This window comes from Equus asinus, chromosome 20, assembly GCF_041296235.1.
Source record: "Equus asinus isolate D_3611 breed Donkey chromosome 20, EquAss-T2T_v2, whole genome shotgun sequence".
In the NCBI taxonomy this organism is placed as follows: Eukaryota; Metazoa; Chordata; class Mammalia; order Perissodactyla; family Equidae; genus Equus; species Equus asinus.
The window spans coordinates 18,846,753-18,852,615 of NC_091809.1; the positions used below are offsets into that span (position 1 = coordinate 18,846,753).

Sequence of the window (5,863 nt, forward strand, 5' to 3'; positions counted from 1 at the left end):
CATGTGTGCAGCTATTTTTGCTTTTCATGACTAGGAATGGGGCATTGCTACTGGCATATAGTAGGTAGAGGCCAGGGATGCTGCTAAACTTCATACAATATATAGGACAGCTCCCCACAACAAAGAATTATCTGTCCCCAAATAATGCCAAGGTGAAAAACCCTGCTGTAAGTCAATAGAGTTGGGGATGAATGGATTTTTAAGGACTCTGCTAAGGGATCTCAGAGCCCAGAGAAGGGGAGGGTGGGTTTCTACCCAATAAGGACAAGGGCATCACAGAGCAGCACTAAGGAGGATGGGCTGGACGCACCAGGCTTCTCCATGGAAGGAGTCACAAAGGTGAAGAATAATAACAACAAGGTTAAACACTGGTGAGAATGTCCTAGGTGCCTGGCAATGTGCTAAGCACAGATTATCCAGCCAGAAATCTTTAATCATTTTCACCTCTAGAGAATTAGAAATATTTACAATTTATTGAGAACTTGCCACATGGCAGACACTAAGCTCTTAACATTCATCCTTTGATTTAATCTTCAGAGCAATGCCTGTGACCCAGATTACTGCCACCCATTTTATGGATGAAGAAACTATGGTTGAGTGGATGCTCAAGGCCATGCTGCTACAGTGTATTTGAGCTGGGATCCAAGCTCCTGGTTATACTCTTCTAACCACCAATCCATACAACTCATCTGTTCTATTTCTTCTGGCTGGAACAACTTTCTCTCCTCTAGCTGCCTGGAAAACTCCTACCTGACCTTCAAAACTCAGGTCCAATGCCTCCTCCTCTGTGAAGCCTTCTCTGATCCCACTCCAGACAGTTTCATCTGCTTGGTACCCAGAGCATCATGCATATGTCTTTACTACATTGCTCATCAATCTATTCTGAAATGATATGAACAATGCTCATTTTCCCCCTCAAACTCTAAATTCTATTATCACAGAGTTAAGTTTTCTTACTCCCTTACATCATTGACTGACACTGGAAAATGCTGCCAATGAAGCGGCCCATTCCATTTTTGCTTGGATTTCACTCTTAGAAAGTTCTTTGTTAGGGTGAACCACACAGCCGGCCTCACCAACATCCACCTCCTGGGAGGAGGAAGCAGTTGGTTCTACCATCTTCCTCTCATAGAAGCTCTTCAGATGCTGAGCACACCTGTCACCTGTCCCAAGGGGCGTCCCTGATCATGTCCTGTGTTGTCCCCAGCCATTTCCTATAGAACTTCCTACTCTCTTCCCTCTAAACACAAAGAGCTTTTCCCTTTAACTCCTTATTTGTCATTGGTATCATGATGGAGACTATGGGGTCCACGGAAGCTGGGACATTCCCTGGGTGAGTCTCCTCTGAATGTCTTATGCCCAGCCCAGTGTGTGACTCATTTTGTTGAATATGTGGGTGAATGGTTGGTTGAGGTCTTGAATGTGATAGAAAAATCAGGATGGTGAATAATTAAAGATAGGTTTAAGGGCCATCTGAGTGAGAATGGCAGCCTTAGGGCAAAAATTTCCAGTGACACCCTCAATAGAATCTTCTTTAAATGTCCAGTCTTACTGCTTCACTAACTACTCACAGTTGGGAATGGACATTATTTCTGTCCTGCGTAGTCCATTGTTGGAGTAGTGGGTGGTTCACGGTATTTCAGGGCAATCTGGGTTTGTCTGGGGGCTTAGAGTTTGCCAAGGGAGTTGGATATTCCTGATTTAAGTTTGCAGCTCCTTTAGTCTGTGATCATCTTTCTTTCTTTCTTTCTTTTTTTGAAGATTGGCACCTGAGCTAACATCTGTTGGTACTCTTCTTTTGTTTCTCTTCTCCCCAAAGCCCCCAGTACATAGTTGTATATTCTAGTTGTAGGGCCTTCTGGCTCTGCTACATGGGACACTGCCTCAGCATGGCTTGATGAGTGGTGCTAGGTCCGTGCACAAGGTCCAAACTGGTGAAACCCTGGGCCACTGAAGAAGAGTGCGTGAGCTTAACCACTCAGCCATGGGGCTGACCACTGTGGCCATCTTTCTTCTCCACCTCATTCACTCAGGCAGTATTTACAGAGACATTCTTCTAGGCCTAGTGTCTTGCCTTAGTCCTTGAAACTGAGTCAAACTACCCACGCCACTACCTTCACATCCAATGCAACAAAGTCACCAGTAATATCTGAACTCTTTGACAGCTGTCCCCCCAACTAACTCTAGTCCATTTGATTCCAAACCTGCTGCCACCCAGGTGCCTATGCCTCACACTCCCTAGACTCACAGTCTGAATTGACAGATTGACTCCAGTTCTGGCACATCATAAATTCCTCTTTGCTCCAGATTTTCCTCCAGGAATTTGGACTCAGGCCCTCCTCTCTCTTCCCTTAATTGGTTTGTTGCTTCAGCTCCGTCATCACCTATTTCTCCTCCCAGTCTGTTTGGAGTCTCACCTCTGCTTTGGACCTAGACCATTGGGATGATAGATATTGAAACGTTCTACTGGGGCTGTGCTCCTGTCTTTGACTTGGACTTCAAAATTTGGACTACAAGAGTCAGTGGCTATGTGTTGACTGGGGTGTGGCCAAGCATCTTGTTCAGAGATGCAAGTTTCTGCTCTCCCATCTCATGCCCATGGCAGGCATCGCTCACTGATTGTGGCTTTTTCCCTACTGATTCTAGCTGTGACCTCACAATTCTTCCCAAGATAGCACTCTAGGCAGCCAGTACCAATCAATGGCCATTGCCATGTGGGGTGAAACTTATCTACCACCCCCACTAAGACTTCTTGATATAGATCTCCTGTTCTTCCCGTAGCGAAGGTATGTTATGTAAAGCATGGGGCATGTGAATCACTCAGTAGCCTCTGATTTCATTCTGGTGGGCCTCTTCAGTCACTCAGGGTCACATCAGCTTCTCTTCTCCCTGGTGGCTGCCATGTTTATCATGGGGCTTCTGGGCAACACTGTTCTGCTCTTCCTCATCCACGTGGACTATCGGCTCCACACACCCATGTACTTTCTGCTCAGTCAGCTCTCACTGTTTGATATTGGCTTCCCTCTGGTCACCATCCCCAAGATGGCGTCAGACTTCCTGCATGGAGAATGTTTCATCTCCTTCGAGGGTTGTGCAGCTCAAATATTCTTCCTGACGCTCATGGGTGTGGCTGAGGGCATCTTGTTGACCCTAATGTCCTATGACCGTTATGTCGCTGTGTGCCACCCCCTGCAGTATCCTTTGCTCATGAGACGCCAGGTGTGCCTGCTCATGGTGGGCTCCTCCTGGCTGGCGGGTATGCTCAATGCCTCCATCCAGACCTCCATTACTCTGCACTTCCCCTACTGTACCTCCCGCATCGTGGACCACTTCTTCTGTGAGGTGCCAGCCCTGCTGAAGCTCTCCTGCGCAGACACCTCTGCTTATGAGTTGGCGCTGTCCACCTCGGGGGTGCTGATCCTTGTGCTTCCCCCTTTCCCTCATTGCCACTTCCTATGGCTACGTGTTGGGGGCCATTCTACGCATGCGCTCAGAGGAGGCCCGAAACAAGGCCTTCACTACCTGCTCCTCACACATCACAGTAGTGGGACTCTTTTACGGAGCAGCCGTGTTCATGTACATGGTACCGGGTGCCTACCACAACCCACACCAAGACAATGTGCTCTCCCTTTTCTACAGCCTTGTCACTCCCACACTCAACCCGCTCATCTACAGTCTGAGGAATCGGGAAGTGAGGATGGCTTTGGTCAAAGTGCTCAGCAGTGCTGGACTCAGGTAAAAGTGATGACCACACAGCGGGCTACTGGCTGATTCCAGTGGTCCTCCGTCCCACCCATCTCTCCAAAGCACCAATTTGTGGTGCAGCTGCTAAGGCCTTATGTTGAAGGCTAGGTGTCTTTCCAGCCTCTTCCCATCCCATGACTAGTTGGGTTCATGTTTTCTCCCATGGATTTGTAAAAATCAACTGTAGAGGTCCCAATCACTTTTAGTAAATTCTTTAGTACAATTTACATAAATGGAAGGCCCAACTTTGTAAAGTTGAGATCTCCCTGTTATTGAATTGATAGTTAAACTAGTAATGATTAACATTTGTTCACCAATTAATCTGCCAAGTGAAGTTATTTCGTCCGCAAGAAGGCTTTTGAGGTGTAGGGACTATCATATTTTATGTGTAAGAAAAAATGACTCAAAAAGGGAAGACAACTCAACAGCAGTCATACTTCCAGAAAGTGGTAGAGCTGGGCCTTGAACCCATGATCTTATGATGCCAAAGATAGTCTCCCAACCACTGTGACTGACAAGCAGAGACTTGCTGACTGCCATAGATTAGAGCATGTGGTGTATAAAGATGGAAAATCATGCATATCTCTTTCTTTAATTAAATATGGAGTTCTTCATTTAGAAGATTAAAAATAAAGGCTCTAGGAGCCGGCCCCATGGATGAGTGGTTAAGTTCACATGCTCTGCCTCAGCGGCCCATGGTTTCGCCAGTTCGGATCCTGGGCATGGACCTAGCACCACTCATCAATGCTGGTGGCATCCCACATAGAAGAACTAGAAGGACCTACAACTAGAATATACAACTATGTGCTGGGGGGCTATGGGGAGAAGAAAAAAAATGAGGGAAAAATTGGCAACAGATGTTAGCTCAGGGCCAATCTTAAAAAAATAAAAAAATAAAAAAATGCTCTGTGTTTCCTTTTAAGTCCAGCTTTGAAAGCGGTTTGAAACCAGACCATCTGATACAAAATATCCAAAGTGCACGCATCGAACATAAATCAATCATTTGTCTGCACCATGTGCCATTGTATATTTGAGCCTTCTGTATTTTGTCCTTCCTTCAGTAGCTAAAAATAAGTTCTTAGATTTTTAAAAAGACATTTAAAATTATGTATTTCCCAAAATATAATGTTTGCTTTTTTCTTCATTCCCTCTTGCTTTCCTTGAGATCCTTTTCTTCTTTTTATAACTTCTTTAATTTCAAGATTAAGTTAAACTTTTTTCATTAATTAGCAAAATATTTTGGAGGAAGTATTTCTACCCAATCAATACAGTATGTATTTCACAGTGTTTCTAGTATGGTAATTCTGTATCGTTTATACTATTTTTAATACAATATTTAAGAGGTATTTTTAAAGTTTCCTGTTTTGATACATTTTGTAATTAATTAAAATTTACATTATTTCATCATGCTTAGACATTTTTTTTTGTTTGGAGTATTTTTATTTCTAGGAGTTAAGTTTTTCTTTCTTCATCTAAACATATGGTCAAATTTTATTACAGACCATAAACTGTAAAATATGTACACAGTTTATGCAGAAGATAGATTGGCTATCTATCAAACAGACCCACTACACGCATAATGTCATGTGGAATATCCTTATGAATAATTTTATATACTTGAATTGCTATAGTCTGTGAAAAGTGAATCAACGTTTTTAGTTACACTTAAAAATTTGCCTTATTTCATACTGGTTTTCTTTTATGAGGAGGAATGTTTATTTTCCTCTGAGATCTGCAACATTTTGTGGCATCTTTAAAGTTAACTCGCTTAATTCTTTTTATCATGAATCCAGGCCTGTTGGATAACTGCCTGGTCCAGCAGAGGTTTAGTAGAAAATCTGAAGCGATCACAAACATCAAAGAAGTTAGGTGTGTCCACACGCCGCTCAAAGCCCTGGATAAAGATTGTTTTTCAAGTGTTCTTTAATAAAGCTATATGATACAGGCAAAGGCAATTTATAAAATTTGTACCAATAAATAAAATGGAGGCCTATCTAACCAATTTCATTAAGGCTAGAAGAATCTTGCCAACCATTTGGAAAAGACAAGTGAAAAAATGATTTTTGTCCCATTCCACTTACATGTCCAGATGAAATCATTGTTGTATCATCATAGCTAA

At 43.3% G+C, this 5,863-nt stretch overlaps 1 pseudogene; it reads left to right on the plus strand.

Moving 5' to 3' along the window:
- Nucleotides 1-2,802: 2,802 nt before the first annotated feature.
- LOC139041193 (olfactory receptor 2Z1-like) lies at nt 2,803-3,739 on the plus strand (annotated as a pseudogene).
- The last annotated feature ends 2,124 nt before the right edge of the window (nt 3,740-5,863 follow it).